Genomic DNA, 24,575 nt, shown 5'->3' with positions numbered 1-24,575 from the left:
CTACCAATGATGGTAGTCTGCAAAACATTTAGAGATATACAAACAATTATGAGTCACAATATATTAGACTAAAATATATAAAGAATTGAAAGAAATATAAATTTAAAAAAACTAGAAATCAAAATATACTTACAAACTCTGTCTCCCATGGCTCTCTACCGCCCAATTCGTAATGCGACGATCCCATTGTTTCCATTTGGATTCATCGCGCCTCTGCATGCTGGTGACTCTTCACTTTCTCAGCTGCTTTCTTCTTGGCTTTCTTCCACTCTACGCGGTGGCACATAGGTGGTTGGCTATAGGCTTCACGCCCCTCCTCTAGCCTCCGCACTGAGTCCCTGGCCCGTGTCATGAGGTGGAATCTTTTGTTGTGAAGCATATCCCTTACTTTTTTACGTCCCCAATCATTCGAGAATCGCTGACCCTCAGGATTTGGATACCTCCTATGGAGTGCCCTCAACACCTTCTGCCACAAGCCGCTTTTCTGATTTTTGAAGGCAATGAAACAATCTTTATACGTCGCATGCATGACACTCCTCATGTACGCCATTATATCATTTCCCTTATCATCATGGAAGATGCCACTAGCATCTGTAACTCTATAGTACTAGCGTACAACCTCCTCTACGTGATCTAATGGTGAGGATGATCGCTCGCCACCTCCTAGGCAGCCCCCACACAACCCTCGTCCTCCCCCTCAACTCTCCCTCCTCCCTCTCTGTCGACTGCCCTCTACCTCGCTGGACGCATGAGCTTCTGCAGATGCACGTGTTTCTGCAAAAGCCTGTGCTTCAGCCGATGCACGTGGAGCACGTGGAGTACCTGCAAATGGAGTATCTTCATATGGAGTACCTGTATGTGGAGTACCTGCATGTGGAGTCTAGGAAGTAGTGCCAGGCAAAGACACCAGAGGCATCCCAGACATGACACTGAACACCTCGTCCGCTGTGGAAGAGTGGCCAAGGTGCCTGGTCATCTTGTCCCATGAAGTCTTTCCTACTAGGAAAACCTCCAAAAAATGCATTGACCCCCTGCCAAAGGAGGCCAATGTATCATTCATGCGATCCACATGTGGGTCATTGCTAGATGAACCAGGATACGACATCTGCAAAAAAAACACAGGAAAAAGAAAAATTTATTTGTATATAAAAAATCATATATTACATACATTTTCAAAGAGCTTTCTTTAGACATTGAGCATAATACTTAAGTGCTAATGCTTCTGTTAAACAAGAAAATTGATAAACACAAACATGGGATTGGTCACATTCATCATTGGAAAAATATATTGTTTACTATCAGAACTAGGAGACCTGGCGCGTGTATCCCCGCGTCTATATTGCAGGTTAGATGCGCTCTCAGACGCGCTCTAGAGTGAACCTTCTGTCCAGCGCGTCTATCTGCGCATCTAACATGCAGCATAGACACGCTTCCAATCGCTCATCCCAGGTCAATGCGCGTGTATAATCGCGTGTAGACTGCAGGTCAACATTCTGTGCAGCATGTGTATCATCGCGTGTACACTGCAGGGCACACGCGCCAGCACACACGCTCTAAGACGTGCCCTCAGACGCTCTGAGAAGAGACATTTTTTCGCATCTATGTCTGCGTCTACACTGAGATGTAGATGAGCTATCAGACGCGCCCGGTCGGCTGATTCTAGGCCGACGACCGCCATTGATGATTTACAAAATGCAATACATATTGGAATCACAAATCCTAAATAAACAGACAGAGCAGAGAGAGGAAGAGAGAAACAAAGAGAGAGAGAGAGAGAGAGAGAGAGAGTCCCCTTGGGTGTTTGGTGTGCCGGGTGGTGGCACTTCTTCCTTCTCCTTCTTTCTCTCCTTGGTAAGTTACCCTCCCTTGATGCTTGCTTGCTTGCTTGTTGCTTCTTCGTGTTTTCCTCTTTCTTGTTCTCTCTTTCTTTCTCTCCTTGGCTTTCCTTTTTCCCTTCTTGTGTGTTTGAAATGAAAGAAGAGGTGAGTCATGAGGAGGTGAGGCATGAAGAGACTGCATGTCGGGTAAACTCAAGCTTCAGAACCACAAAAAACGTAGGAAAGGAAAGGTGCAGTTTGAAAAGAAATGATTTAAGTATGGTTTGAATTTTGACGTGTGCATCTATTTTTGTGTGTATATGTGCATCTATTGTTCAGATAGACGCGAATATAGATGCGTAGTTCAACGGGGATATAGACGCACATTTGGGATTTATCATAATTTTTTATTTTTAAGATAAGTTTTGATAGTGAATTCTTATCATAAGTTTTAATGTATTTATGATGATTTTTGTGTATTTAAGATTAAGATCTTATGTAAACATATGAATGACAAATATTTTGATGTTGTCATGAATTAGGTTTAATCATGTCGATGTCGTCATCACCTAGTGCGGTGCAAGCTGGTGAGATTTTGGACAACATGGTACCCCATCAAGTCGTAGAGGATGAGATTTTGGACAACATGGCACACCAACTATTTTCGGAACCAATTCAGGGAGAAGGTCACTCTACGAAGCCATATGATCCACTATATGTAGCATCATCTACTCCGTTGTATGAAGGTTGTACGCACTCCGTTCTTCGTGCGTCCCTCGAGATACTTAACTTGCAAACAATTTATGGATAGAGTAATGTCAATTTGGATGCGTTATTGAAGTAGGTATCAATTCAGTTTGGCTTATATATGAATCATAATATTAATTGTTAATTCTATTTTGAAATCAGACAGAAATATATGTTGGTGGTTTTTTAACTCAGTTTTAAAAATATATGTAGGTTATTATCACAAATGCTTCCAAAGGAAACAAATTGCCAACAAAGAGAGAGAAAGCAAGACATTACTTGACATCTCTGGGAGGCCTCGATTATGTCAAGATCCATGCATGTGTCAATGATTGTGTCTTATTTCATGGGATTCATGAGTTCGTACGAGAGTGTCCTGTTTTGTGGCGAATCAAGATACGAAGTGGAGATGAAGTCAATGGATGTGCCTCGTAAGGTTTTGAGACATTTTTCGATTGTTCCACGTATAAAACTTATTTTCAAGTGTAAGTTTATTGGAAAGCTCATATCATGACATGCTAGTCATCGTTCAAGTGATGGAAAATGGAGGATCCCTGCAGACACAATCGCATGGGAACATATAGATAATTTGTGGCTCGTTTTCAAAGAAGAGCCAAGATATTTGAGATTTGGTTTAGGTATGGATGGAATCAATCCATTTGGCATCAAAAGCACATCATATAGTGTATAGCCAGTGGTATTGGTGAACTATAATATTCCTCCATCCATGGCAATTAAAAAGGGACATGTGATATTGTCACTTCTGATTCCTAGAAAGCACAAGGTAGAAAACATGGACATTTACTTAGAGCCTTTAATTGAAGAGTTAGAAATGTTATGGGAAGGTATTGAGGTGCAAGATACAAGTGCATCTGCATCCTCTAGAGATTTCACATTGAAGGCCATGTTGTGGACTATGCACGACTTCCTAAGATACAGAGAGTGTTCAGGTACATGTATATAACTCTATATTTGAAATTCAAGACTTGAATCAATTGCATTTTATTAATTCACTTATTTTTCAGGTTTAACCACGTCAGGATATCATGCATGTCCTATTTGCGGTCCCTCTCTAGTTTCCTCTAGGACAGCACATTTAAAGAAGGTTATCTACAACAATCATCATCGATTTCTTCCTATTGACCATCCCAAATATGTTCTCCCTACTAATGGAATGACTCCACAATCTCTAACCATTCGAGATTGAAAGGAGAGATGGATTCATGCCGACAGCTACCCTCCACTCGGCATGAGTCGGTAAGAAGTGCATTTCTCTCGATTGACTTTAAATTATTTAGCATGATGAATTGTTTACATAATATATTGTTTGTTTGTTAGGTTCTCTATATTTTTTCGTCTTCCGTACTGGACTGAACTCAAGATCAATCACCTGTTGGACCCCATGTATATATTCAAAAATGTTGTATCTACATTATGAGATCACTTGATAGGGGCTCGCGATTCAGTTAATCTAAGGGAGGATTTACGTAACATTGGTCGCATGAGACGAGCTTGGCCACGCATTGGACCCAAAGGAAAGATTGAGCTACCCCATGCACCTTGGATGTTGTCAAAGAACGATGAAAAAATAGTGAAGGAACAAATATATAGCTTTCGAACACCCACAGGATGTATGAGATGTCTCAAGGGAGACTTCATAAAGAAAAAGAAAAGAGGTGTGCAGCAACTATCTGGTTTGAAGTCCCACGATTAGCACAAAATGATTCAAGGGTATCTCTAACCATGAATATAGTAATTAGTGGAGTAACTATGTGTAAACTTTGGGGTATGATGACTTTTTCCTCAACTAATCATTTGATCTATGAATATTGTTTACATTAAGTTCGTACTTCCTACTAGCATATCCCATTGTGCCTCCAAAGATGTACGTGATATCATTTACAAGATGGGAGAGCTTGTGAGGTGTGTATACATTGTATTTTTTCATTATATATCTTTGAATTTCTGCACAAAAATAAACAATTCTCAAATACATCTTGACAGATATGTGAGCTCGAAGGAAATTGATCCAAACACATTGCAAGATGCTCGAGTATTATCTGTTGAGGTGGTTTGTCTGGTGGAAGAAATTTTTCCTTGATCCATTTTGACTACTCAATTACATTTACTTGTACATTTGATTGATGAGATCGCACTTTGTGGGGCAGTTCATGTAAGGTGGATGTTTTTTCTTGAGTGCTTCATGAAAACCTTGAAAGATTTTGTGAGGCAAAAAGCACGGCCTGAGGGAAGCATGGCTAAGGGTTGGTTAGTGCAATCATCCCTTGTTTATATCTCTGAATATCTTGCTGAAGTGGATCCCTCTCAACCACGACTATGGAAAGATGATGAAGACTTGAGGATGACCTCTATAGTACCTCAAGAAAAAGGAATGAGTAAAGTGCTAACAAAAGAAAAACTTCGTAAGTTAAATAGTTTTTGTGTGCTCAATAGTGATGTAATGAGAAAATGGGTGACACTATATAATGAACCAAGGGCAATAAGAAAAAGCAAAAGACAAGAATTTTGCACTAGACATGGACGCAATCTCTCATTTCCAGATCATCTAAATGCGCTCCCACGTCATATTGATATAGATTGGTTACATGAGAAAATGGAGAGAATGGAAAAAAAGGAGGAAATTAATATATCTCAAGAAGAGTGAGAATACGCACGAGGTTGCTTATCAAAGGTGAGACATACTATCAATTAATTTGTTTCTACAAGTTTTATTTTATATAAATAATTGACATGTTTGATCTTTTATCTTTTACTACTAGTGCACATTATTCAATGCTGCTGCGAGGGTAAACATCTTCGAACTCAACGTATAGATGAAAAGAGAAATACCTAAGATTGTGGTGTCCTTGCTCACTTCGAGGCTGCCAATGGTACCATGGAGGGTTATTGTGGCTTGATCCAAAATATTTTGAAGCTTGACTTCAGACGATTCTTTATATATGTACTGGATGTGAAGTGGTTTAAAGAAGTGGTAACAAATGGTGAGCATTGCACAATTAGACGTCATCCAAGTGGTTTTGTAATCATTGACTCTACAAAATTTCACCAAAACAAGAATGACACATTAGTACTACCTCAACAATGCGAGCAGGTATATATGCAAAGGCTAATTTTTTTATATGTATACATGTGATACACATACACAATATAATAAGTACTTAAGTTTTTTGCTTTTGTTTTTCAAATACAGGTTGTGTATCATCCAATGGTAAACAATAACGGATGGTGATATGCCATCCCTATATCTAATCATTCAAAACCAATATATGGTAATATTACCGACATGGAGATAACAGATGACAATCCAACAATTAATGATGATGTGCATGATGACACCATAATGGATGATATGCGTGATATAGTACAAGATGAACCTCGCGAGGATATTCAAGGAAACGCAGAAGAAGACAATAATGTGATTGTCGATGATATTGATGAAGTTACTGAGCAATATAGCAACACATCTGATAGTGGGATAGACTTATTTGTTTTGTTACCTCTTGGTAACATAGACCTAGAAGTAGATAGTTTAGGAAGGGCTGATCTCATTGAAGATGAGATGGATCATTCATTGTAACATACTTAATTTGCTTATTGATTCAATGTGTATTCCTAATTCTATGCTTTTTATCATGCGCAAACGTGCATACTTAAGAATCAATAGTTAATTTTAAAGCTAAATTGAATTTTTCATAATAAAAAGGAAGTATCTTTTATCATCTTCAAGTACATAGAGAAATTATGAGATATATATTGCAATGCTTGCCACTAATTGTAAGGTTTCTGTCGCTTGCCGCTAATTACTTATATCAGGCTTGTCAACTGGAGGAACTGCCATTCATTAGAGAGCAATGAAAAAGTAATTATTAACTTTATTTTTTTTAATTCAATGATTCAATGTGTATTCTTAATTCTATGGTTTTTATCATGCGCACATGTGCATGCTGAAGAATCAATTTCAGGTGGTTAAATAATTATTAACTTTGGTTTTTTAATTATGTGAATTACTAATTTTAGGTGGTTAAATAATTGTGCGTCTACTGGTGCGTCTATATTAGCGTCTTTTTATGCGGATATATAGATGCAAAATTCACGTCTATTTACATGCACGTTTACACGCACTTATAGATGCTCTGATAGACGCACCCGACTTTGCGAGTCTAACATGCACGTCTATGCCTCGTTTCTGTTGTAGTGGAGGGAGGGCTGCCTCATCGCCTCTCTGCTCTGACGAGGGCTGTCAAACCGCCGTTGCCGCCTGAAGTCACCATCGAATGGCTAGATACCCCTTGCCCACGTGTTTGTAGAAGCTCTAAAGCTTCCAAGTGGCTCCTAAGCCCCCTTTCCTTTAGGATTACTGCCCACCCCCCTCCCCATCGTGCTTAAAGCTCATAAGCCCCCTTTCCCCTAGTTTTAAAACCCCTCATACCCCCCCCTGTGTTTTAAAATCCCTCACCCCTCCCCCCCCCCCCCCCCCCCCCCGTGTTTAACCCACCCTTAAGCCCCCTTTCCCTTGAGCTCCCCTCCATGTTTAAACCCTTGGCCCCCTTCCCTTGTGCCATTTTGGAACCCCCCCCTCCCGTGCTTAATCCCTTCAACCCCTTTCCCTTCACCTTGAAGTCACCCCCCCAGTTTTAACCCCCTATAAGCCCCCTTTTCCTTAGGCTTTATAAGTCCCTTTCCCCCCAAAAGTACTAAGGCCTTAAAAGGTCTTATCACCCCCCTCGTGTTTTAACCCCTTAAGGCCCTTCCCTTGAGGCATCTTGAAACCCCCGTGTTTTATAAATTTCCTTAAGCCTTTACCTTGGACTTTGGGATTACCCCCCCCCCCCTGTGGTTAAACCCCTTAGCCGTTCCTTGCCCTATGCAAAATACCCTTGGGCTTTGTTTTTTCTTCCCCACTCGTAAAAGAGAAGAGAGTGTTGAGGGCTTTTAACACCTCCCTAATCCACTCAAAAACCCTTGTAAGGGATTCCACACCTTGTTATTCCCCATTTGTGCGAATCCTTACAAAGGCTATTAAGCCTTCCCCATGGCTTAATGGGTCTTAGTTGTAAAAGATTCTGAAACACCCTTTCGAATTCCCGATTCCAAGGAGGAAGCCTTCTAAAACTGTTTTTGATGGACGGTGCAAGTTATTGCAAAAGAGAGCCACGGTGGAACATCAAAAAGGAGTTGTAAAGCTGCTTCCACAGCGGAAATGCCTCCTAAGAAAGTCCAAGGCGCAGCCGTGGGAGGGTCATCTCCCAGCATCCATGTGGATATCTCACCCCAAGCCCAGGTTTTCCTTCCTATTTTTTATTTGATATTGTTGTAATTCAATCATGCAAGGTTAATTTTTAGAAATAGGATATATTTTCATCCTAGTTGTTCATGACGAAGGAACTTAGTCATCAATACTTTTAAATGAAACATGGAAATTAAGAAAGCATAAACGCATTTCTAGCAAATAGCTTATGCATTGAAATGAATTATAAGACTAGATTATTATCCATTAAAATAGTATAGTTCGGTTAAACCTAGAAGTATAAACTGCATCTCGCACTATTAACCCATATCGCAATGAATTATCATGGAAAGTGCGAAGCATGAAATGGTTCTTACAATTCATAAATTTAGGAAATTATCGTTTGTCAACTGCATAAATTATCAAGGAAAAGGTTGCTTGTTAGCATGAATTTTATTTGCAAGATTATAGGAAGATTAGTTGGAATTAACCTAACCTATGCATAACCTCAAATCGATAATTTACGATTGAAAAATCAATTTACGCATAAACAACAAGTCATGTAGAAATGATCCCGAAATTTTTCTCTAGAGAAACAAATTGGGATAAACCTAAAACACCTAAACCACGGAATACTCGTTTGGAATGAGTTAAATTCCAAGAAACACCTATACCTTAAATACTTGCCCACATTCATTGAATGTAGGGATAGTGAATTGTATTTGTAAAGTGAACTAGGGTTTGTCCCTGAGAATCTTACAAAGATGAAACTTGGAAACCCTAGGTCTAACGACGTTAGCTTAAAGAACCTGAAACAGATTGTTTCATGACTCCATAGTCTCATAGTTCGATGCATCACTTGCGCAACAATGCGGAGTCATATGATCTTGTGATTGGATCACAAGGGAATGGCCAAGTTCTCGCAATGAAGTTGGCATGTCCTTACGCAAGTTATCTTGCAAGAGGATGAATAATCATCCCAATTTAGTGGTCTTTCTTGAGTAAAGAGGATTGATTGGAAACTAAAGACCAGCCGATAAATTGAACTAACCAATGAACTTAAGGTTTGTCCAAGTTGGATTAATAGGGTACACCCTAACCCAGGATATAGGGGATCTTGCCAAGTTTCAAGTCATCCCGGATCAAGTGTTGGATGCAGTCGAAAGGAAGGATTCATTCCTTAGCAGTTTGCCAACAAAAACGATCAATGGAAATGTTTGTTATTGCTACAGATTTTAGAGCACTGTTTGGCTTTGTTTGATCAATGAATTAAAAGATAAATGGATATCTATACTTTAGATTGAAGGCCTGAAGGGAGAGGCAGCTTCAGTTACCCCCGACTGCCTGTCTGACCCTAACCAAGGGGGTTGTTGACCGTGCCGGGAAAGTGGACCGAACCCGATGCGAGAGATCTCTCCGTTGAGCGCTACTTGGAGCAGGAGGACGCTTGGGTGCCAGAGGGGGACTTCGACCATAAATCCCTCGCCTTCCGGGCCCTCCACAAGAGGCTAACATGACTCGGGATTGGATCTCAAGGCCCGCATACTCGTCTACGGGCGGAAACTTCGATTAGTAATCCCTATCGATTGCTAGATAGCCTTCGGGCGGATTGTGGATAAGCCTACAAACTGGACTCTTTGTATTTCAAGATAAATATGATAACCTGTTAAAAAGGAACTTTTCTGATATTGCTTTTCGATGTCAAGTGGTAAAAATTATGTGAAAGAACCAGTGCTTAATGGGCTAATTAAATAAGTTGATTGCTACATGTCCAATTAATGTGCTAGGTAATTAAATAACTAAAACAACCTGAGGAAAGTTCGGAGGATGGGCCATAGGTCCGTTCTACGGATGGGTGGTCTCGGTTGGCCGGGAACTTTTCTCAAATGATGATGGATAGCTAGAAGATCGTCAAAGAACATGAACAACAAAAGCATTGACCTAGAGTTATGATTAATCCCGATTTACGTTGGTTTAGGGGAACGGAATGGGACTATGCCTTATGGCAGAGAGGTTGAGCTTTGCATCCCTCTCATTTGCCATTTTCCTTGAACTAAGTGCAGCATGAATCCGCTTCCGACCTGGCGTTTCTGCGTAAAGTAGTTCACTTGGGTCCGACGCTAGTTGCCATTAGAAAATGACCAATAAATAAAACCCTAATTCAGGTTGATCCTAAGTGGGAACGGCCGGAATACTTCCGCTACGTGGCAGATGCAGAAAGCCCTAGATTGCAAACCGCGTAACATTCCATGGGAGTGCCCGGCGGAGCTTTCTAGACATCCTTTCTGATGGACTGCTAAGACGTGTCCTGAAGATACAAGTGGATATGTTACACCAACACACATGGAACTTGGATATGGGAGCTAACTACACATCACATGATATACCACCATGAGTGCATAAAAAGATTTGTTACTTGTGATAGTCCTTTGTAACTCACATAAGGAGATAATATTACCTAGCTTAAGGCTATTTGTGATGGTTCTTTATAGGTCACATTGGGAGATAATAATATATACCTAGCAAGCTCAAGGCTATGAAGATCTTCAAATCCGGCTATCCAATGGTTAATCTACCATCATCTCCAAGGTATCCTATGTCCTAAACCTCTATAAGGAATCTACTCTCAATAAGCAAACTCACTGCCACTAGAGTTAGAGGTTCATGCACACACATGCTATGTCTTCTCACATATCCATCTTTCGATGGTTCACTCTTAACTTTTGAATGCCTATAAAAGAATATTCTCTAACCTTTCAATCCCCATATTATCCCTCCATCTTTTGCATTTAGTACACAATCCACAAAATCCAAACAAATAGAAAAGGATTTCTTGCTTTTGCAATTTAGGTTAGGTCATATTTCGAATTCTATTATCTAAGAAATTGAAAAAACTTAAAGTAGATATTCCATCTTCATTGACTCAATTTTTTTTTTGTGAATCATGCAAAGGTTCTTAGTTTTTTATGAGTTGCCATATTAGATGCATTTACAAATCAATTATCTTTTGGATCCATGCACATTTTAAGAGAAATTGATAGATTTTTACAGGACCATATCATAGGAAAAAGAGATGCTTTGGGGAAAGCATTAGACTTATAAAAGATAGGTAAGATGGAGGCATATTTCCAATGGTTCTATGCAAATTTTTATGCTCCTTGGTTCCTGTATACTAAAGAGGAGCCCACGGTGAAGTAAATGATTTAGTCTATCTGCATGCCAATAGGTGTGATTGAATATCCTCAATTCAAGACATAAGACAAGGAGTAGTGGAGACAATTTATATCTTTAAGAAGTATTTATCCACAAGTAGGCTCACAAGACACCCATCTCCTAGTAGATATTTTTGATGAAGTGGAGATTATAAAACTAGTGGATGTTCCTTTTGGAGGGATTCATGATAACCATGAGAGGCTTTGTGTGACAGTGAGTTTGTCCAAGTGGGCAGTGTGGTTGAAGGTTGACTAGTATTGGAGGCATTGATACATATTTTTGAGTGGCTTGCAATGGTAGATATAGATAATACAATGCTATGGATATTAAAGGACTTGAGACCTCATAGTTGGACATGGTATAGAGAAGTAGATGGGTGGAACCATGAAGGAGAAGGTGAATCATTTTTTATGCTACACCATGCATCCATGGAGAAATGAAAAAAAGCAACAAGAGGTAGGGAAAATGAAAAAAGGCAACAAGAGATAAATTACACTTGGTAATGGATAATGATTTCATACAAAAGTCCACACATCCAAATATTATAGTGAACAAGATGGAGTACTTTGGTAACATGTAAAGTGTGGTATTAGTAGATTATCATACCTTCTGACATGATTATATTTGATGTGTGTAGTCATTTAAAGTGGTATTAAGAGCAAGGGAAACCATCCAACAAGGACCACCTAGGTTCTTGGAGGTAGATTGCAAGATAATTTGGAACAATTTGGGGACACTTTTGTCTTTGCAAGTCACAATGACTAGGTGTATGTCCTTTTTTTCTTTTAATTTATCAAAATGAAGGCCTCAAATACCTTCTAATTTACATGATTTTTTAATTGATTCCATACATGTAATCTTCTCTTCTAACCTACAACAACCTCATTGATTATATCATGTACCTGTAACACCTTCAACCACTCAAGTGTGTGATGAAAACAAATGTCCCTAGTGTACACATGAAAAGCATATATCTAGGGGAGAAGGAATTGTAGGAAATGGAGGATTGAGGGTCTTGTTACATGTATATGAGACAAGCATGGAAAATCGAGTAGAGGAGACATGCATATAAGAATTCTTTGAGAGCAAAATATTTTTGTAGAGATCCATGCATTGACTTTTTAGTCTATGATAAGCTATATCAAGATGAAGTTATGGAGCCATAGAATTGGTCATATTTAAGTCTATTTCTTGTCATAATTATTGACTCTTCACTTATATTGGTACTTAATTACATGTTTTTGAACTAGCTTACAAGTCCATAGATACATGTTGTTATAATGCTTTATTTTCACATTTGTATTGAATTTTGTGATATCTATTTTGTGTTGCATAAGTCATTACAAAGGATCCATAGAGCAAGATGAGTGGATAATGCACATATAAGGAGCTACAAGGGATTTTCACACATTGTCTCTAGATTGGATGGTGCACTTGAGCAAGATAGCACATGCAAAGTTGTCTCAATCGATGTCTAGGCATTTTGTCTCGATATGCTGCAATGTGTCGATATCTAGCAAGCAAAGTTGACCAAAATAGCACAATAAAAGTTGTCTCAATCAATGTGGCATTTTGTCTTGATATGCTGCAATGTGTTGATATCTACCAAGCAAAGTTGAGCAAGATAGCACATGTAAAATTGTCTCGATCGATGTCCAGACATTTTGTCTCGATATGCTGCAATGTGTTGATATTCAACAAGAAAAGTTGTCTTGATCGATGTCCATGCATTTTTTCTTGATATGTTGCAATGTGTTGATATCTAGCAAGAAAAGTTGTCTTGATCAATGTCCAGGCATTTTGTCTCAATATGATGCAATGTGTTGATATCTAGCAAGCAAAGTTGAGCAATATAGCACATGCAAAGTTGTCTTGATCAGTGTCCAGGTATTTTGTCTTGATATGCTGCAATGTGTTGATATCTAGCAAGCAAAGTTGATGCTCCATGTGACGCATGTAGCTTATGTGCACCTTGATTCACTGGTGGAAGATGTAGTTATAGTGCATACTTTAGGGATACATGCACTTTCTCTTTGGGCCATACTAGGACTAGTTCTGAGGGGTAGTATAGAGATATGGGGGTTGATACTACTCACTCCCCTCGCAATTCTAGAGAGAGTGGCTTTGGTGCTTACTATGGAGACACCAATCTAGAATTGTGATCTTATCGATTGAGTGGATTCCCATCACCCATGGGCATGGATACACCTATAAACACTTCCACTCCCATGATGTTAGGGTTGTTTATTTTGAATGTGCTATGTCTTGTAAGTGTCATTCCTATAGATACACCACATATATAGGAGTCTCCTAGTTATGCTCAAGAGCATATTCCACTACAACATATACATGCTATAACGACGTTGATAATGACGTTTTCTTTATATACGAAAAATATCCCCGTCGTCGCTATTAGCGTCGCTACAAAATCGTCGCTATTTGCCTCGCTATTTTCATCGCTATTTTCATCGGTATTACCGTCGTATTTAGCGACGCTAATACCGACGAAATTAGTGCCGAAAATAGCGACGGTTACAAAGGATTTTCCGACGCTAATACCGATGATTGCAGAATTATTTTTCCGACGCTGATACCGACGGTTGCAGGAAAAAAAAAATTGTGGCAGAGCTGCAGATGTAGCCTTGCCACAGAGCCACATAGGGCTAAGAGACAATTCCTGCTATCAAAGAAGTTAGACAATCGATCCCAAATAATGACAAGACTTTGCAAAAAAGTACTTTCATGACATTAATTGACACAAATGTACACTGCATTGATAAAGAAAATAATAGAACTTAAATTGAGAAGTGCTACTGCGACAAAGCAATATGTATACACCTGTACATCAATACGTGGTGAATAACATGGAGATGTGTATATGGAGTCATGCTGTAACATAGAAGTCTGAATCATATACACTTAGCTATTACGTATGGTGGATAGAGGCCATAAGGCCTTACATAATACAAGATGGGGAGTAATCCTATGTAGCCTAATCTGCTCTCTACGACTCATCCTCATCAGAAAACTCCTCTTGCTGTGGTGGCATATCAAAGGGAGTCTGCAACAGAAAATACATATATAATTGTGAGTACCAAATACAAACTGACATATAATGTCAGATTTCTCAAATTAGAAATGATATTTATTACTACTTATCGGTCCTCCGCAAGCATAGAGCTTCTCAATCAGGGCACTCAAGCCATGCTTCTCCCCATATGTCACCTCTAGTGTAGTCAGGTCGCGATTCGTTAAACCTTGCTGTGGCACACAAACATTGAAAAACAACATACTTGAGATTCATGTTCGAAATACATACATCAACATGGATGTCATTAAATTAGAGTACTCTACCCTATTAATACTTACGAAATATGCCAAGAATGTTGCATGGCCGTCGCTACCAAGGTGATGCACCGATCCTGCATCCAAGTGCGCCTTTACTGCGTCCTTCTGCTGCTTCCACTTGTCTGGAGTGGATGTCGCCTCATCCTGGAGATTGCTCCAGTCCTCTGTATCCAGCCACTCCAGCTTCGATTTTCCCTGCTTGACTGCTTCGCGTGCATCAGACCGCCTATGCGACTAATAGTCACGCATACATGTCATCATCCACCCTCTTGAAAATCTATCATTGCTAGAGGGCTGAGGGAACTCTCGATACAATGTATCGATTATGTACTCCTTGCTGGCATCTGGGATCTCCTTCCACTAGTCTGTAATGTTGTGACAAAATACTTGTTGGCACAACTCATGCATCCTAGAGATGACAACTTTTCCATAATCATTCATGTATAAATGGCCAGTGGCCTTATCTATGAGATACAAGTAACCTGTAAGATTTTGCAAACGGGTACTTTCATGACATTAATACAAATGTGTCAAACACAACTTGAATTGATAAGTGCTATTGCGAAAAAGGATGTGAAAATACATACCTGGAGGAGTGGGTTTCGTATACTTCTTGTCGGCCATAGGAGTGATCGGTCGGGTGCGTGAAGGAGTGGGAGCAGTAGACGTCTGCCCACCACCACCAGTGAAAGACGATGTCCACTCCCTGGTGGCAGTGCGAGTGGGAGAGACTGATCTGTATCCCCACAACAGAAGCTGCCTCCTCCTCGACTACGTGACTCTGAAGCAAAGCGAGACCTACGACTGCCTCTACTGGAAACCGAAGCATCGGACCGTCTAGACTCTGCCAATCGTGCTGAGGTGGAACGGGAAAGCTGTGCATTAGCTCTATCTCAGACCCATGCTAGCTGCTCCGGTGAGAAACGCGCTAGCATCGTGTCAATGTCATCATCTGTAAAATCGGGACTCATCCTGCCGTCTGTGCCCAAATCTTAAACCTGCACATACAAGGAAAAATAATAATATTAGATAATGAATCGCAAGACATAAAAAAATTAAGACTTTATTTGCAAGAATTAATTTTAAAATAATAATAATAAATAGATAATACAAAACACCATACTCCAAAAACATACAAACTGTCCTAACCGATTTGCAAAAAGTGGCATTGCTGTAGTGGGAGGAACGTTTTGATCGAGTCACTTTTGTTTAGGGTTCCACAATCTCATCTTGACATAGCTTAATAGACACCGGGAGATCTATACAAAATTCTCCACAAAATGAGGACTCTGCTTCATTTTCAAAAAACCCATCCTCTATCTCCTCTACCTCCATAGGTGAGATGTCTTGGTCCTCCAGGCGGTTCATCCTAGTTTCTTGTATGCCTTCTGTCATTGCCTCTATTAAAAGTGTCTCTTCTACGATCGGTACGAGGGTTCTAACAAACACGAGGATACTCCTAAATGTCATGGGAATGCAAAACCACCATTGAGGTTGTTGCAGATTAGGAAAAAAGATGACGTGATCCATATTACGATTAGTATAAAAGTCCACTTTTAGATTGCTAAAGCGCGTCAAGTATTAGGGACTCTTACCTTCTCACAGTGATTTGGCAAAACAAATGTATCACTCAAATCGGTCCACTTCTTCATTGAGTCAATCTCAACCAAGCCACTTGGCCCTCGCCGAACAGTTGCACCTGCTCCTTGGAGAGTAACCTTGAACCATTGCACATCAAATATGGTCACGAAGAAACTTCGATAGTCCACTACAAGGATACTCTGTAAACATCCAAAATACTCCATCTCTGCAACTACACAGTTTGGATCTATGGCATGTCGTCAGCTTTCTTGCTCAAACATTGCCATCACTCCATAGTCCATTGTCGAGCGTAACTTGTCGATGTGCTCTACTTTGAAATGTCGTTCACGTGACCATGCTGCACTATGGACCTTATACTGGGAGAAGAACAAGTATATTAGTTGCAATTTGTAGTATAGATTGTAATTTCTTGGGATTGCATACCTTGGGATTGCATCCATACCTTGGGATTGCATCCACGTGAGAAGTCCCACTCTCCTTCAGTAATTGTTTCTCCATCTTAAGATGCTTTGGTTAGGACCTCATGTAGCCATCTAGTGGACATGAGTAGAGGCATCTCCTCTAAGCCCTTCGAATATCGAATGGGCCGTTGCCGCGTACTCCATCGAAAGTCAGATCTTGCAGACTCTCGCTCAGCTCGAGCATCCTCATACCGTTGCAGCCACTTCTCCATTGTAGCGCTATGCAGCATACAAAATCAATTCACCTTGGACTCCATGGATGCGTCCATCTCCTTATCTATTCCGTTTCCCACTAGGACATCTCCATTCAGACGATCATCCTCCTTAAGTGACCATATAAAGCCTTTGTCCCGGTCCATAGTGGACAACCACTCAGAAATGTACACCAAGGCCTCCGACACTAACCAACCTTAAGCCATGCTACCCTCAGGATGAGCCTGTTGTCGCACAAATCCCTTTAAGGTCTTCATGAACCATTCAAAGAAAAACATCCATCGACTATGGACTGGACCTACAACCTGCAATTCATCTACAATATGTACTAGAAGATAGGTTTGTATCGTGAGCATGCTAGTGAGAAGATACTTCTCCAAAAGACAAGCAATCTCTACTGACATGCATTTCACGGATTGAATCGATGATGTGTGAATCTCCTTTTGGGAGACAAACTGAACCAACTCGGACAATTTGTAAATGGCTGTTCGTACCTCCAATGTCAGAGACCCTGCGATTGCGATTGGAAATACGAACTGTAAAAACTATGTAATTAATATTGTGTATAAACAAACGGAGATTTTGAAATCTAATATGCAGAATCATGCCATACGCAGCCTCATATTATACATACCTGACACATCTTATGCCAATCATGGGATTTGAGTCTTGTCAGTTGGTCATCCTTTGTGAATGCTGTCTTGAGAGAAGGCATTAGGCCAGTCGGCGTGTGAAAGGACTTGATTTTTTTCCTTTACTCGTCGCACTTCATTGCCAGACAAAATCGAAGGAGCGCACGGCAATTGCACTCGACCGTTGAGACCACTTACAGGCCAATATCGTTCAATCTTTCCGATTGCTTTCAAATCCATCCTCGCTCCTAGTGTGTCTCGCTACCCAGTGAGGTGGTCCCATAGTAAGCTACCCACATTCTTAGAAATGTGCATGGGATCTAAAAGGTGGTTAATTTTCAGTTTTTCCCAGTAAGTCAGCTCATAGAAAATTGAGAAGCGTCACATTCCACTGGGAAGCGAGTCTTGGTCCACCATCCTGCGATCAAACTTGCTCAGTGCATTCATTCTCGCAGGAGGCCGACCAAGAAATCCTTCTCTCATGACATGACCCTTTGGCAAAAAAGCCTTATGTCCCTCAAATACCATCTTCTTCATAGATTTTGACATACGAGAATCCAACCTTGGACCACACAGAGGACATGCATGGTAACCTGATGTGACTAGCCTTGCAGAACACACATGTAAAATGAGGCATGTCATAACACCAACATTGCTCAAAGAAAACTAGCAAAATAAGAAAACACGCTTTACTAGAGCATTCTCCATAACCTGGAAAGTCATGCATGGTCCACATAAGAATTGCCCTTATAGTTGCGGATCGCCTACCAATATGTTTGCTCATGTCCTCCACTACAATTCCCTCCCACAACTCCTTTAGCTGATCAATCAGTGAAGAGAGGTAGACATCCATATTCTTGACTTTGTATCATCCAAGCACAAGCAAGCTAAGCAAAAGGTGTCCTTTCTTGGTGGAAAGCCATGCCGGTATATTGTAGTTAACAAGGACCATGGGCCATACACTATAGGAGGTGAAACGTAAACCAAAAGGATTTACCCCATCCATGGCAAGACCGAATCATAGATTCCTCGCCTCCTTTGCAAAGTCAGGGAAAGTCTCGTCAATGTGATGCCATGCTTCTGAGTCAGCTGGTGTACGCTGTACACCATCAGTGGATCGATTTTTCGCATGCCATGTAGTCAACTTTACAAAACTCTTGGTTCGAAAAATGTGACGAACACGCGGTATCAGTGAAAAGTGCCTCAAAACCTTTTGCGGAATAGCTTGTCCTTGCAAGTCATTTCGATACCTGTCAGCACCGCACTTGGGACATATGGCCAATAATTCAAACTCTCCCCGGAAGAGAACACAATCATTGGGGCAAGCATGAATGCAATTATAATCCATGCCTAGCTTTCACAACACTTGTCTTGCATCATCACTAGACTTAAGCATCGTGTTTTGGATAGACAAAATGTAAGATTTCAACGTTCTACAAATTGCAATGAAGCACGTTATTAGAGTACTACATATCACATTTTAATGGCTTTCAATAAAGAATCCTACACATCATAATATACCTGAATAGCTTTGTCACACTTGCATCGCTCCATCCATACTTTGTTTATATGCTCAACAATGTAAGAAGTGTCTTCAAACGGGATACGCGACTCCCATCATACAATGGAATGGCAGCCTCCGCAATTAAAGGATCTTGGGATTCCGAGTCCGTCGGAAGCAATGATTCGATCATGTCCTCTAACTTGGGCTCCAAAAAAGCAGGAGGATCGTCCATGTCTCTAGCATTCTCACCCATAGAATGGGGTTGAGAGTTATCACCTTCTATGAGATAGTTAGTTATCTCGGACGGCATTTGTATAGAGTGCGGACGAACCTGTCTTACTAGACACAAGAGATCTGCGGACTGCAATGTATCCACATGGCCCTGACCTTGTAAAGGACGTTAAGGAGCTAACTTCTAAGATAACCCCAAACTGTTATACTTAAATCAATTACATGTCATATAATAATGAGAGAGAACTTACCGCAATCTTGTAATTCAAGACTGCTTGGTCGATTATTTCAACTCAAAACTCTCCATACCATTGCACATGCTCTATGGACAAACGACGTTTTTGAGGAATGGCCAATTTGCATTGTGTGCATGAACAGGGGGCACCTTGATTGAGCCAAGCCTTACGATTACCACATGTTGGTCATGAGTGCTAAACATCTTGACTGCGATGTAATGGAATGATAATTCAATAACGATTCTATATTGTATATTAGGACTACTCCACTATATATATTTCAGGTCTTTTTTTTTAAATTTTCGTACCTATCTCTTTGAGTTCGGCTCTAAACTTATCTATCTTTGAGGTTGGCTCTAAACTATGCTCACACACATACATTTTCGTACCTACATTGCAAAGAATAAAAACCAACACAAGAAAAAATTTGAAAACACTCGCTTCTATTTCTCTCTCTTTCAACACTTCCTAACCTACATTGCAAAGCAACACAAAGAAACACAAAGATCAAAGACAAAGCAACACTTCCTAACCTACATTGCAAAGCAAAACAAAGATTGTAAAGAAACCAAAACATGGCATACCGTCGTGTTATCTTCTTCTTCCACGACCTCTTCGTGCGGGCGACGCTTCTCTCCTCACGTGAGGCTCGCGGCTTACTTCCTTGCTCACCTCCCTCTCTTGCTCACATCCTTTTCTCTTTCTCTCCGCCTTCGCGCGCACGTTTGAAAGAAACATTCCGGTATTTGCGAAATGTTACCGCAGTAAGTCGTCGCTATTAGTGTCGCTATTTACGTCACTATTTGCGTCGCTAAATAGTGATGCTAATAGCGACGTTTTTAGCAACGCTAATACTGACGCGGACAAAAAAAGTCGCTACTTAGCATTGCTATATGTGTGTACCATTGTAGTGTTCATAGATGAAAGAGAAGATATCCTAGTTGGATCCCACCACCAAGTTATGGTGGATACTTGGTGGAGAAAACCACTAGTGCCATATACATTAATGATCAAGGGACGATATTGATTGCATGTATGTGCTAGTTTTGCCAACATATTTTAAGGTACAGTCTAATAGATCATTATAAAATTGTACCAAAAGATTTCAATGACTACATAATAGTATCCTTCCTGATGGCCAAATGACCTACCAAGAGGAATTTGTATGTTCTCTATTAGTCATGTTGAATTTCTTGTTTTATGTATTGCTCATAGTTATAATCTGATTCTAATAGTACTAATTTCTCTTTTTTACAAAAGCATTCTATTTCAAATATCAATCTTACAAGCTCGAAGACAATTATAGAGAAATGCACAGTAATTACACTTATTGATAAGTTATATGTATGGAGTGATCTAGTATGCCATGTCCTTTAGTGTGGCAATTTTTTTGTTCTTATGATACATTGTCTACTTTGGATTGATCTTTTGTTATGTTGTAGACTCCTTTTAATGACATGTTGTCTCAAGACGAGCTAGAAGGTTGCAATCAGAGTGCTTGGATTCATGGATCACCTTCTCCTCTTTGGCTTTGTGCTTCCAACATACCTTTTTTGATTGATTGTATCTAGCTTTCCTTTGTTGTATATGACTCACATTAAGTGACTTATATAGACAATTTTTCTATTTTTATTCTTTTTACCTATCATTAGATGTAGTACTATGGATGTGATAGTATCATTATACTTGTTTATATATTCAATTAATGGATCACTTATTTTTTTGTGAATTTTCATTCATAGTTTCTAGAACTTAGTTATATGCTAGATTGTAAATGAATTATGCAAGAGTATTGAGCCCATATGACTATAAAGGTCATAAGGTTGCATGCTCTATCACCCAAATATAAATTTGGTAAAAACATCATTATTTGCATGTTAAATTTACCTACAATCATTGCTATTGTACTACAACTATCACTATTTTCTTGCAAGTCTCACTATTTTAATCATTGTATACATTAGTAATAGTGTTGTTATATAGCAGTGCATATATCCACATATAAAGCAATGATTCTCTAGTAACAAAAATAGCAAGGCTAATAGCTAGAATGGGAAAATTTTTCCATTACTCAATTTTTTTAACCTTAAACATAAATATTGGGTTTATTAATTATAGAGCATAAGGATAAGGTTGTCTTTTTCCAACATCAAACAATGAGAGTTGTGAGAGGGCATGGATTTGTGTAGAATCTACTCAATAAACAAGTGGTGATTATATGGATATACATAGTGGTGTGAGTTATTTATATAGGTGTATTTGCATATTTGATTGTATCAGGCCTATTATATATTGAGAATTTTTTGTATGTATGCATATGCTCTTTATATAGATATCTTTGCACTACAACAAAAAGGCTCCATAGACGCGCTTGTAGATGCAATATTTGAATTGTGAAAAAAAAAGTCGGGTACGTTTATTAACGCGTCTATTTTTGCATCTACAAAATCGCGTCTAAAAGCGCGCTTATAGTCAGAAGTAGATGCACACTTAGACGCGCCTATAGATGCGCGTATAAACGCCCTACGTAAATATATAATCATATTTATAAAAAAGTGGATATATTCATATTGGGCGTCTATACATGCGTGTATCTACGCGTCTAAAACCGCGTTTACTCTGAAAGTTTTTTATGAGAATAGAGGCTCATTTATCCTGCAATTCAGACGCACTGATAGACGCACAAAACAGAGGTGTAAATAAAAAAACCAGAGAGCATGTGGCAGGCCACATGCTCTCTGGTTTTTTTCCCCCCCATCAACATCAAATTGTATACTTAGGGAAAACAGAGAAAGATTATTTCGAAGATTGGAAACTGAAAACAAAACAATGTATGTAGCACACGAAATTTCATATATATAGATGAAACGTTTTTACATTATGAGTTCTTTGCTTGTGACGTCATGATCGCAAGCACTAGCTAAAAGTAATACATATCAAAAATGAAAATTGCAAGCCAAGGGGAGGCATGCATGCATGGGGCTCCTCTATATCTCCTCAAAAGAGACATCATCATCACTACCACCACCGCTGCCTGTGCCGCTGCCGTTGCCGCTACTGCTACTGCTAGTCCCCCCTTCGCTATCCTCAACTGCATTAGGGTTCGCCTACACAAAGGATTAAAGTATATAAATACCATTACAAACAATAAATCATATTTATCTATACTTTTCATGTAAAAAATAAAACATACCTCTTCTGGTGGTGGAATCCTGATGGCGCGATTATATTGCTCCTCTGTGATGAGTCCCTTCTCGTAGAAATGATACCAAGTGGACGCCCGGTTATGACCTCGATGGTAGCCTACCTCTCTAGGAGTAGGGATCCTACCAACGATATGGAACTACAAAACAATTTGAACATACAACGTATTAAAACACACTACATAATTTTGGCTATCACTTCCCTCTCCTCGAAGTCATGCAAGATACCACCAACATCAGTGATAGAGTAGTACATTTGTGGAGGCTCACCTCTCTCATTTTCCGATGAGGGTGATCGAGAGCCACCACCTAGGCAACCCCCACAAAGCCCTCGACCTCCTCATCCTCCCGCACCACTCTCCCTCTTCCCTCCACGTGCACTACCCTCTACCTCACTCGATACACGTGCCTCTGCAGATGTACGTGCTTCGACCGATCCATGTACCTCAGTTGATCCCTGTGTAGGCAAAGATGTGATAGGTGTCCCAGATATCACACGTGGGTTAGGAACACTATGGACATTTGGATAATTGAAGAATACTTTAGGATGAGCTTTTCCATGGTACAAAAGGTATACCACTAAACGCATTTGTACAAAATTTTCTTCATTGATATCTATTGGAAGATGATAGAAATAAGGGAAACATGACTTTCTATAGCCCATACCATCAATGAAATATCCAATATATCTTTCCAAACACATATACCTATGGTGCATTGTCTTCTTTCTCTTTGTTGATTGCTCTTCTCGATGAATTTATAGTGCTTCCTTTTCCACTAAAAGCTCCTAATCGTCTTGTGCATTGTTTCATTGAGCTTTCAAAATTTCAAAAAAGCTACATACTCCCATTCTGACTTTTCTTGGAATCAATACATTGGTGAAGAATGAGTTCCAAAAACTAGTTAAATATGGATAGCTAACAAACTTGTGTGCATTTTGAAGCATACTTGCTTGTAGATGGAATGTACTTCAATCCTTGTAAAGCTATCTGCAAGACATAACCTTCTATGCATAACTTCACAGTGTGTGTGGAAGTAAATTTGCATTCAAGAAATTGCAACGTTGCTTGGAGGACCAATGGTAACATTTGGCTCAAGTGTGTATCAACATACTTAGATATTCTGCATTTGACTCCTTCAAGATGAGTATTGCCTACCTCAAGCCTATTTTAAAAATTATCCTACAAACCAATATGTTATAGAAACAATACTCAGAATGTTGATATACCCATGGTATAAACATTGATGAAAGAAAAGCATCATGCTAACTATAAAAATAATGCTGCTAGAGTGCCTTCAATTTTTGACAACCATGTGTAGCAAGACAATTCTTCAAATGACAATCACATTGCAATGCATACTTGATTTGTGCATCACTTACAAGTAACCTAGTGCACTCCATACCATAATCTCTTCTATTCCTTTGGAAATGCGCCATTGTTTGACCATCACATCCTTCTTCCATGTATGAAACATCTTCAAACTATTTGTGATATTAGTAGCATGATTGATCTACATGCTTTGGTGATTGCACTTGTGCATCATTCATGGAACCTTTGATATCCTCTAGAATATTGGGATCAAATGAATTCAACCAAAGTTGATCTTGTTATTACACAATATTGGTGATTGCACTTGTGCATCATTCATGGAACCTTTGATATCCTCTAGAATATTGAGATCAAATGAATTCAAACAAAGTTGATCTTGTTATTACACATTATCCACATCATTTTTCTTTGGAACCTACCTTGGGTTGTATGCAATTTGATAGGATATCCAAGTCAAGATATTCAAAATATTCAAAAGATAGAGCATTAGATCCATTGTAGGAATGAAAAGACAAAGTATCCATCATAGGTATTAAAAGCTAAAGTATCCATTGATAGAAGTGAAAAGATATAAGGTAGGTGCTAGCAAGAGAATTGGAGATAAATGCCTATGGATAATACTACAACTAAGTGACAATAGAAAAGTGGAGTAATAGAGTCCATGCAAGTCTCTTATGAGGAGAATAGTTGAGGTTAGGACTATGGTTAGTCAATGATAGGACTCAATGTACAAGTTTTCTAGGATTATGGACCTACTAAGTTGGGAAATTTTTGTTTCTAAGAAGGGAT

Source organism: Lygodium microphyllum, chromosome 7 (genome assembly GCF_053477565.2).
Source record: "Lygodium microphyllum isolate KBCC chromosome 7, Lygodium_microphyllum_v1.1.10, whole genome shotgun sequence".
Classification (NCBI taxonomy): domain Eukaryota; kingdom Viridiplantae; phylum Streptophyta; class Polypodiopsida; order Schizaeales; family Lygodiaceae; genus Lygodium; species Lygodium microphyllum.
This window is presented reverse-complemented; position numbering follows the sequence as displayed.